At 43.6% G+C, this 11,804-nt stretch overlaps 1 long non-coding RNA gene across 2 annotated transcripts; it reads right to left on the bottom strand.

Moving 5' to 3' along the window:
• Nucleotides 1–315: 315 nt before the first annotated feature.
• On the bottom strand, nt 316–8,772 carry LOC309530224. 2 transcript variants are annotated; one of them, XR_014218698.1, is made up of 4 exons: nt 8,685–8,772; nt 6,380–6,481; nt 4,609–4,706; nt 316–816 (listed from the first exon to the last, which is right to left on the bottom strand). It is a non-coding gene; the product is annotated as an uncharacterized lncRNA (long non-coding RNA). The 2 variants fall into 2 exon arrangements; XR_014218699.1 differs by having other exon boundaries at nt 316–886.
• Nucleotides 8,773–11,804: the final 3,032 nt, after the last annotated feature.

An 11,804-nucleotide genomic window follows, 5' to 3' on the forward strand; every position in this document is an offset into this window, starting at 1 on the left:
CTAAGTTCTGACCTGCCCGTTGGTCCTTGGGGTTGCAGCTCAGGTCAGTTTTTATTAGAATTTGCAAAGAGCATGTTCCTCAAACATGGTTTGTGTGTGTGCACGTGTGTAAAATGAAAGAAGCTTCCCATTGCACAGCATTAACACACACACACACAGACACAGACAGACACAGACACACACACACACTTTAGACCATGTTTTGCTGCCTCAGAAAGCTCTGTGGTACTTGACCCAGGTGAGGACTGTCCCATACACATTTTCCCTAAAGAACAATTAAAAAAAGACCAAAGCAAAGAAGAAGAAAGAGCAAGCTTAGCTTTCTTCACATCTTCGTTTTTATTATCTTTGCTTTTTGCCTGGCCTGAGGATTTCCTGATCGTGATTACCTCTGCACCACCACCCCTCTCCCGCCCAAGTCTGAAAAACTATTTTTAGCCTGTCTGAAATTTAGTTTGCATTGTATTTTGAAGCAGCAGCTCTTTTGAAGGAGCAGTTCTTTTATTATGTGCTTGTTTCCAGGAGATTTTTATTTTTTTTAAAGAAAGAAGTCAGAACTCTTGCAGCTTCTTCATTATTTGCAGCCGTGTCGTTCCATATTCTTTGTAGTCATTCTTCTGGGTTTTCTCCTTCCCCATCCCTTCTACACAGAGTATCTGTAGCAGGTGGCTCCCTTGTTCTGTGGGATTTTAGTTCAAAGGTCTGTCTTCTAGGAAATATTCCTTTTTTCCTGTCCAACCTAAGAAGGAGCCTCTCAGAACATTTAGAGCTCAGTTGGAACAGGCATGTTCTCAGTCTCCTGTTGTGACTTTCATGCTGCAAAATTAGGTGCATAAAGGGAAGCAGGTACAGGCTTTATACTTAATGTTGCATCAGGAACATCATACTGTGCAAAAAGGAGAGGGATTGGTTATAAATTAGCATATGTGAGGAAATAGTATTGTTGTAAGTGGCAAAGAAAATATAAAAGTTTAAGTTACATTATTATTTAATTGAAAATAATAATAATAATAATAATAATAATAATAATAATAATAATAATAATAATTTATTATTTATACCCCGCCCATCTGGCTGAGTTTCCCCAGCCACTCTGGGCGGCTCCCAATCAGTGTTAAAAACAGTACAGTGTTACATATTAAAAACTTCCCTGAACAGGGCTGCCTTAAGATGTCTTCTGGAATATCTTCTTCCAATAGATCAAGGGTTGCACATGTACTTCGTCAATGCGTACTTAGGTTGCAATGTGTGCTTAGATGCAGCATGTGTGGTACACAGGACATTTAACCTAATTTGATAACATGGCCCATGGGTCCAACAAGATTGGCAAAATGGCCTAGGGAAAGCAGTCTTACATCATCATCATCATCATATATTATTTATACCCTGCCCATCTGGGTTTCCAACAAAAGATGAAAAATACATTAAAACATTACTCATTAAAAACTTCCCTAAACAGAGCTGCCTTCAAATGTCTTCTAAACGTCAGATAGTTGTTTATTTATTTGACATCTGATGGGAGGGGGTTCCACAGGGTGGGCGCCACTACCAAGAAGGCCCTCTGCCTGGTTCCCTGCAACTTCGCTTCTCACAGGGAGGGAAGCATCAGAAGGGCCTCGCTGCTGGACCTCAGTGTCTGGGCTGAATAATGAGGGTGGGCTGAGGCTTTACCCTCCCCTTTGCAAGGGCTCATGGGACAGCTTTTTCTCATGAACCCATTGCATGGACAAGATACTGGGCAAAACTGTGCCCAGTATTTTGCTGCAGTCTACGGGCCGCAATGTCAGAGGGCAAAGGCATCCCATGCTTGCTGAGTTATGAAATGAGGCTTCTTCTCTCTGTGCTCCTTCCAGCATTCATTCCTCCTCTGGTCACTCAGTAGAGGTGCCATTGATTGAAATATTGAAGGAAGTAAAGGTGAACCATTTTTCAAAGGTTACCACTCATTGTTGGAATTAAAGATTGACTTCATAGCTTTGCTTGACATTTCTTCTCACAGGAATGCAGCAGTACTACTGCTGCTCAAAACTTTTCTCCCCCCCCTCCCTTTGGCAATTGGAGCTGGTGGGGGCAGATCAAAGTGACCAGCAAGGATATTGGTGGTAGGGATGGGGAAAGTATATAGAAATTGAGTAGTTGGGTAGTTTTCACATGGTCATTGTAATGTAGGGAGTGCTATTAGTATGTAAGCTTTTCAAAGAGGAAGCCCATGTTGCCGTGAGGAAGCCTGGGAGAAGGCATTTTTAAAAACCATGGATTAAAATGACTACTGGCCAACTTGAACATTTGATATGGCAATTACAACATACACACACACACACTCCACTGAAAACAACGTAGCCCTCTCCAGAACCAAAATAGCCTAAAAACCAATCACAAAAATGCCCAACTCACTATTTCATCAATTAAAATGGCTGTCAGTGAACAATCGTCTAAATTTCTATTTTATGTTCCCACCCCCCGAAAAAACTTTTCTATTTGTAGATGTGCAATATGGTCCTAGCACTGCATTTTTAATGCTTCATGAAATCAGTTTTCAAATGTTTATATAGCTCTATTTCTATCTCTATCTCTATCCACACGCATACATACTGTACATACCATGACTGTCCTGGGCCAAGGCAGTCATTGGCCTCTTCAGGTTTCATAGAAATCAGTGGAACTTGCTCATGCATAGCTAGAGAACAAGAATGTAGCCCAGGTTGCATTTCTAATGAAGAACAAGGAGCCCCATCCTCCCCAAACAGCTGTGTTGTTATGTTGGAAGGGGCAATGTGTACTCATGTGTTGCCAAACAATGGTGCCATCTGAACTGATGTGGCCTTTTGGATCCTAAGATTTGTTGGCATTGCAAAGCTCTATGGGGTGGTGCAGCAATTTTTTAAAATTTCCATCATCAAAGAACCCTTCCCCACATTGACTTTTCCATTTCTCAAGGCCGTTCGACTTAGTGTCCCATGTGTTGCAAGGAAATATTATTTATTTAACCCCTTCCATCCTTCCTAAGATTTGTTATGTCATCCTTCATCAAAACTATCAGGGTGACATACAACAAACCAGTAAGAGGGTCACCCTTAAAATGACTGAAGTGTCTCCCTTGCCGGATAAGTATGAAATAAAGAGAACAGCAACCTTAAATTGAAGCAGAATAGAGCATTTAGAATTCACTGAAAAAAAACCTCAGGACAAGTCGATGGACACCCTTTCGAATAACAAATTCGCACTCTATGCACAAGGAAAAACTTTGCTGGAAAGAAAATGCACCTGGTGCCAGGAGAGGCAGAGACTGATAATCAATCCAGCTTTTTTTTAGGAAAGCCTATGTTCCCCTCAGAACCCTAGGAATACAATACGAAACACCCAATAATGGATACTGTAGAACTGGGGAGAGGTTCAGAAAAGGACAACCAGAATTATTATAGGGCTGGAGCAACTCCCCTATAGGGAAAGGCTACAACACTTGGGGTGTTTTACTTTAGAGAGAAAAAAATTAGTCAAATGAGAAGTGATAAAGGTGTAAAGGATTATGTATAACGTGGAGAACATGAAGTGTTCCTGTCCTCTCTCATTTAGGACCATCAAATAATTGAATGTTGGAATATTAGGACAGACAAGGGAAAGTGCAACTATGGAATTTGCTTCCATAAAATGTAATGATAGCAACCAATCTGCATGACTTCCAAAGAAATACATGATGACTATGTTCTAGCTCCACCACTGGAGGCAGTAAACCTCTGTATAACAATTTATGGGGTTTACAACCAGAGAATTGCGGCACTCATGTCATGTTTGTGGGCTACCCATTGGCTTCTGGTTGGCCACTGTGAGAACAGGATATTGGATGTCTCAGGATGCTGTCAGAGGCTCATGGCTGGTTGCACAGGAAAGTATAAGGCAAGGAAAAGTTTCTTACCATCCTTTTTTATTCCATTCTTTACAGAGAGAGGCTATAGAACCCAACCTCTTAGATAATGGCATTGTCCTGAGTGAATCTCCACCCCCCGTCTCTCCCACTTCCTCCTTCGTCATTTTCATTGTCTCTTCTACGGGTGCTGCTAGGTGCCCTCTGTCTTTGAGCTCTTTGCTCTCCTACTTTTAAGGCTCACCGGGTTCTGGGAGATGGAAGATCTGGAATGCTTTCTAATGACAATGTGTCAGCCAGCTGCTCTGGCTCTCCCATGTTCTCCCAACTTTCCCCCTCATCTGCCTCTGAGCGGTGACCTCCATCAAACCACTGTTGTCAATCTATCCTGTCTTCCTTGACCTCTTCCCTGGAAGGGTCAGGATGGGGAGGTGGTCTCCACCATTCCTCCTCTGCCCAGTCCCTGACATCATGTGACCTGATCCAGCAGGCTAGGAACAAGAGGGAGGTGCAGAGGAACACACACACACACACACACACACACACACACAGATGGAAGTTTTGGTGCAAGTAGCTGTGCTAAATATCAAAGTGCTAGAATGTAAGACAATTTCTTCCAGGTTGCAACATGTGTTTGGTGCAACTTATTTAAACTTTGACTGCTCAGTGCCAGCATTTGCTCTCTCAAAACTGCTTTCAGATGGGTTGCTTAAATGCTTCCAGAAATCTGTAAAGTGAAAGGGTACATTTTCAAAGAACATCATTGCAGGTGTTGTAGTTTCCTTACATTTCTTTTTTCACTCCAACCTTCTATCGATCTGGCAGCAGAAGAAACAATTCGGCTCTGTGGCAGAAAGAAGCACAGATAATATTCTCAATATTTCTTCATGTGTTACAATTTGGAGTGCCAATATTTTTCATAAAGCAAAAGATGTCGGGCCACAGTTTTCATTTGCTATAAAATGGAAGTAGGTAGGAATCTGGGGGGTACTCATGATGTCACTGGCCAACCATTTTTAGCTGGCCTGCCTTGCCTTTCTTGGAGGGAAGACTGTATCTGATTTGCTTATTTCGGTCCCTGCTCCTGCCAACCTAGCAGTTCAAAAGCACATCAAAGTGCAAGTAGATAAATAGGTACCGCTCCGGCAGGAAGGTAAACGACATTTCCGTGCGCTGCTCTGGTTCGCCAGTAGTGGCTTAGTCATGCTGGCTACATGACCCGGAAGCTGTCTGCGGACAAACGCCGGCTCTCTCGGCCTATAGAGAGAGATGAGCATGCAACCCCAGAGTCATTTGTGACTGGACCTAACGGTCAGGGATCCCTTTACCTTTTTATTCCTTAATAAAATTCTTCTTCATCTTCTTCTTCTTCTTCTTCTTCTTCTTCTTCTTCTTCTTCTTCTTCTTCTTCTTCTTCCTAATACCCCACCTGTCTGACTGGGTTGCCTCAGCCACTCTGGACAGCTTCCAACATATATAAAGACATAATAAAACATTAAACATTTTTTAAAAAACTTCCCTATACAGAACTGCCTTCAGGTGTCTTCTAAGGTTGTGTAACTGCTTATCTCCTTGGTTCTGGGGTCACAGAACTCCATAACCTCCAACGTTTCTCTGATGAAAATAGGGACGTCCAGAGAAAAGAGGGACATTCCAGTATCAAATCAGAAACCAGGATGGCTCCTGTAAAACCGGGACTGTCCTTGGAAAATAGGGACACTTGGAGGGTCTGTGTTTGTGAGCATCCTGCCTTTCATGCTTCACCTTTCATGCTGCACTTCAGCTGGGCTTTCTAGTAAGTATGGGAAAGTAAGGAGGCTGCCTATTCTGTGCCTGGCAGCTCTTCATCTGTGTGTGCTTTTAAAGTGAAGCCTTTTTTACTTTAAAGAAATCAGTGCTAAATGGTGTTTTGTAAAATAAAAGGAAGGAAGGAAGGAAGGAAGGAAGGAAGGAAGGAAGGAAGGAAGGAAGGAAGGAAAGAAAGAAAGAAAGAAAGGAAGGAAGGAAGGAAGGAAGGAAGGAAAAAAAGAACTACAAAGGAAATTCTCTTAGAAACAAAAACAGAAAGCACACTGATATTAGGCATTCGGTTGCTAGTCTCCCTGACTTTCTGTGTTTTAATGAAGTCGAATGGTAGAGAGGTCCCTCCGTCTGTGGGGGCTTTTACAGATCAGAAGGCTGCAGAGTGCTGGATAAACATTAATCGTATAGAAGAAAACGTCCCACATCGAGAAATGATCAAGAAATAAAATGCCTGCACAAAGACTCAGGGGAAAAAATGGAAGCCTCTTTTGCAGGGAAACTAAACTTTTGAGAAATTGGATGAGAGATTTTGGCAAGTGTCAGAAACAGCAGGATGCGGAACAGCTGAGGCCCGCCTGCCCCACCTGTTTCTGGGTGGTAGCAGCAGCAGGGCTGGTGCCAGACCACCTGAGCACCAGAGCACTTTCACTGCAAGCATAATTGCAGGGCCCCCCTTAGCTTGCTTCTCATCTGCCTGCTCATTTGCCAGCCCACCGGGGAGATCTGCAGGTTGGAGAGGAGAAAGGAAATGAATGGATCTCTCAGGCTGATGACGGAGGACTATGTAGATCATCTAGGTATACCATGTGTGGGTATCTGTGTGGGTGAGAGAAAGAGATTTCTTGTCTGTATCTGAGCATGAGAATGAGATATTTGGCATATGTATATTTAATAAGAAGAAGAAGAAGAAGAAGAAGAAGAAGAAGAAGAAGAAGAAGAAGAAGAAGAAGAAGAATACCCCACCCATCTGGCCAGGTTTCCCCAGCCACTCTGGGCGGCTTCCAACAAAATATAAAAAGCACATTAAAACTTCAGTCATTAAAAACTTCCCTTAACAGGGCTGCCTTCAGATGTCTTCTAAACATCAGATAGTTGTTTATTTCTTTGACATATGATGGGAGGGTATTCCACAGGGTGGGTGCCACTACTGTGAAGGCCCTCTGCCTGGTTCCCTGTAATCTTACTTCTTGCAGTGAGGAAACCGCCAAAAGGCCCTCGCCGCTGGACCTCAGTGTCCGGGTTGGACGATGGGGGTGGAGACGCTCATTCAATATGGAGGAGCAGAATATGGAAGAGCAGAATATGCAGTCTCTGACCTTAAAAGTCAGATGAGTCATCTGTTCTGCAGGTAGCTTATCATCTGCTGCCTGAGTGGGCCACATATACTCTGGATCAGATTGCAATCTGTAGGATCTGACATCGTATGCTGATAGTCTTTCATGACAACATCCTCAAGGAAGAGCCATTGCTCAGTGCTAGGGCATCTGTTTGCATGCAGAAGCAGAGGTGTAGCATGGGGCAGCCAGGGAGGCCATGGCCCAGGGCACAAAATTCTGTGAGGGTAGGACCAGGGACCCCATGCAGGCACTGGCTTTCACGGGGATCTCCACTCCACCCTGGCAGAGGCGGCAGAGCAGTTCAGGGCCACGATGAGCAGCGTGGATGGAAGGAGGTGATGGGATTCCAGCCCCCACCAGCTGCCACGCTGGCAGGAAACAGCAAGAGCTGTTTACATCAGGTGATGTTTCTCTCCGTGGGAAAGGAAGTCACAGTCAGTTCCCAAACGGTCCTAGAATCATAGAATCATAGAATCATAGAATCATAGAATCATAGAATCATAGAGTTGGAATAGACCACAAGGGCCATCGAGTCCAACCCCCTGCCAAGCAGGAAACACCATCAGAGCACTCCTGACATATGGTTGTCAAGCCTCTGCTTAAAGACCTCCAAAGAAGGAGACTCCACCACACTCCTTGGCAGCAAATTCCGCTGTCAAACAGCTCTTACTGTCAGGAAGTTCTTCCTAATGTTTAGGTGGAATCTTCTTTCTTGTAGTTTGGATCCATTGCTCTGTGTCCGCTTCTCTGGAGCAGCAGAAAACAACCTTTCTCCCTCCTCTATGTGACATCCTTTTATATATTTGAACATGGCTATCATATCACCCCTTAACCTCCTCTTCTCCAGGCTGAACATGCCCAGCTCCCTTAGCCGTTCCTCTTAAGGCATCGTTTCCAGGCCTTTGACCATTTTGGTTGCCCTCTCTGGACACGTTCCAGTTTGTCAGTGTCCTTCTTGAACTGTGGTGCCCAGAACTGGACACAGTACTCCAGGTGAAGTCTGACCAGAGCAGAATACAGTGGCACTATTACTTCCCTTGATCTAGATGCTATACTCCTATTGATGCAGCCCAGAATTGCACTGGTTGTAGCCAAGGCGGAGCTACAGTTCTCTCTTCCGCTCCTGGACAGGAGCAGAGTTGAGTCGTAGTTATCACAAGCTGGGCTGTTCAGGACGACCAGCCATGCGTGTTGTTCTGTATGCAGTTTAATAAAGTAGATGAAGTCTACGTAACTGCCTTTTCCTTTTGATGGCTGCTCAGGGGAAATTGGTGTGCTTTTCTCAATAAGAGACAGGTCACCTATTTATCGGTCTCTCTGGACTGAAAGAGGATTCCTGGACGGCAGCCAGAGGATGACCACCAGACTTCGCCCCGGAGTGCCTCGGGAGGCTGGCAACGCTCCCGGGTGGGCGAAATGCCAACAGGAGGTAGCCAAGGGGCAGACCCAATGTGGCCCGGCCCACCACACCTCTCTGCAGAAGTTGGGGGGAATCGACCGCCAAGAGCCACATCAGTAAGCTGGGATCAGCCCTGTGCAGGCGGGCATGTGATGCAGCGCGGCCCCACTCAGTTTTGAGGGGTGCTACGGTGCCATCGCCCAACTTGGGCACTGGCAACCAACACAACATTGCTGTGCAGGAGGTTCCAGGTTCAATCTCTGCCATTGCTAGGTACCCTTACGTGTAATCCTGGACAGCTGCTGTTAGTCAGTGTAGACAGTACAGAGGTAGATGATCCAAATGATCTGACTCAATACAAGGGAGCTTCCTTTGTTCCTAATCAATAGTAAGCAAATGGCTTTAGCTCGGGCCTGCCCCTCCTTGCTTCTCAAACTGCCTTCTGGTTCTGCCCAAGTACAAGAATGTTGTATTAGGCAAACCTTGACACAGATGTGTACATATAAATAATCTCATATCGCCATCAGTATCTGATGTGTGGCAAATTAATTTCCCGTTTGTTGGCAAGTTGGTAGAGATTGTTGTCATACCAAGCAGTTTTGTATGTCTGATGTGGTGTGCAGACACTTGGCTCTTCTTTGACTAAAGTCTTAACCCATCTTGAGGATCTCTCTTAAATATAATAAACAAATTGCAGGCTCTAAGCATTTCTCAATGCAGTCGCCACAAATCAAAGCCTATTATTAGCTGTGGTTGGTATGTTTTAAAACCAAGAGTTGTTCCTTGTATTGTTCTCCATGTCTAATCATGCAGAAAGATGCTTTCATAAGCAGTTCTATTGCCATGAGACAACAGCCATTTTTCATAGCTCATCTCCCCTAAAATAGATCTTCCCCAAATGAACCCTTTTAAAATAGTGTCTAGAGGGGGTTAATAAAACAAGCACCACCAATGCCAAATTGGCTTTTTTGAAGCACCAGGAAGGGAATTACTCGAGAGTGTGCTTCTTATCCACATCACTACAATTTCCACATTAATCTCATGATGATGAAGGTGATTATTTTAAAAGCTCTTTACATACAAAGCTGTTTAAAAATGTATTTTCTCTTAAACCGCTAAAGATATTTTTAAAATCTCAAAATATGCATTTCCAACCACAGTTCTTTTGAGTGCAGAATTCAGAGAAGTGCAAACTCCAAAGGATATACTATTATGTAAATACTATTCTGATTTATATAGATCCTTTTCGGTGGCCACAAGCAGCATCGTGGCAGCATATTGGTCCAGGAGTTGAGTCTTCCAGGATAGCTCATATCAGAATTTGCAAGCAGCACTTTCTTCCAGCATCCATAGCAGAGATAACTGGCTATGCTGACATTGCTGAACGCTGTAAAGGAGAGGTCAATAGCCCAGATCCTCTCAGAGTATTCTGTTGAGAAGGTTAGAGGTCAGAGTCTTTGACAATGTGCTATTAGTTGCCACCAGTGATGGAAGCAATTGCTTCCTGAGGTCCCCATACACACTGCCAATATTCTAAGTTCAATGAGGTATATGTGAAATAATTTCTAGAACTCCATTACATTTTGTTAGTGCACTGCTCCTGCCCATAAACTACTCAGGACTAGGCTACCTGAGGGAACACATCATCCCATGTAGATCTGCTTGATCACTGAGATTAGCAAGGGAAGCCTTCCTGGTTATATCATAGCCCACATATATCCTCCTTGTGGGGACAAGATGAAAGACATTATTTGTTGTGGTCATCACCCTATGGGACCACCTCCCCTCAGAAGTTAGACAAGCACTGGCAATACAATGCTTCTGGTTATTATTATTATTATTATTATTATTATTATTATTATTAAAATCATTCATTTCAATGCTCTCCCATCATATGTCAAGGAAATAAACAACTATCTGACTTTTAAAAGACATCTGAAGGCAGCCCTCTTTAGGGAACTTTTTAATGTTTGAGTTTTTATCACTTTTAATTATTATTAATATTCCATTGCGAGCTGCCCAGAGTGGCTGGGGAAACCCAGTCAGATGGGCAGGGTATTATTATTGTTGTTGTTGTTGTTGTTGTTGTTGTTGTTGTTGTTGTTAGCTGCATTTTGCTCAATTTCTTCTGCTGATCCTATCTCGATTCTGCCTGCAATTTCGTTTGTTTTCAGTGCTTTACTAAATAGTCCAAAAAGGTCTCCATTATTCTACAATCAGTTCACTGCATAAATTACGTTTCATGTAGTACGCTGTGTTAATTTTTTTGGTGTTTTAATTCCTCTCCCTTAATTCATAGATCATCATATTTCAAATCCATAAGTGGTGTACCAACAATTAGACATAAATGTTGCTCCCTTTCCCCAATGGCTCTTCTGGAATTGTAAATCAGGGGTGCCAACTGATCTGGTGGGGAGGAGGAAGTTGCAAGAACCTTGGCTTGTTCTAACTTGCTCTGACTCTAAAAGCAGAGTGAGGCAAACAGATGTGTGGGTGCTTTTCACAACATGGTTGATAAAAGCTCACTTGCTAATTTCACCATATCACTAAGTGGTAAAAGGTGGGAAGAAAGTTTACAGAATCTAAGTTGCTTGCCGAGAAGTAAACTTGTCATGTTTTACTCTCTTAAAAGGGTGTCATAAGCAGCACACACAGAACGACACATACACAAAATACCTGTTTTAAAGTTGTTCTGAAACTGGTGCAGTTGGAAGGTGGCTATTACTTTAATCGGTAATAAATGGTGTCGCAGGAAATGCCCAGTGATATATGAGATTGATTGTGTGAAAACTGTATATAGGGTCACTAGATTGCTTCTCTGTTGTTCTGGTGTTGCTCCTGTGATTTTAACAGCAGCTTGACATGCAGAAATCAGAAAGCTTTTTTTTTTTTTAATTTCCAATCTTTGTGCTCAGAAAAAATTGATCTGGTAAACACCTCTGTGTTAAAGGCACAGGGGGAAGGTTCAACAAAAAGTGCTGATGGCAGCTATGAAGAGGACCCAGTTCAAAACAAACCTCCTGTTTCTACTAATTGTTGTTAAAAAGGTAGGGGTAAAGGACCCCTGACAGTTAAGTCCAGTCGCAGACGACTCTGGGGTTGCGGCGCTCATCTCACTTTACAGGCTGAGGGAGCTGGTGTTTGTCCACAGACAGTTTTTCCAGGTCATGTGGCCAGCATGACTAGGCCGCTTCTGGCACAACGGAACACCGAAACCAGAGCAGCACACAGAAACCCTGTTTACCTTCCCACTGGAGTGGTACCTATTTATCTACTTGCACTTTTTGGCATGCTTTCAAACTGCTTTGTTGACAGGAACTGGGATCGAGCAACGGGAGCTCACCCCGTCACAGGGATTCAAACCGCCAACCTTCTGATCAGCAAGCTCAAGAGGCTCAGTGCT

This window comes from Podarcis vaucheri (genome assembly GCF_965113315.1).
Source record: "Podarcis vaucheri genome assembly, chromosome: 4".
Taxonomy (NCBI): Eukaryota; Metazoa; Chordata; class Lepidosauria; order Squamata; family Lacertidae; genus Podarcis; species Podarcis vaucheri.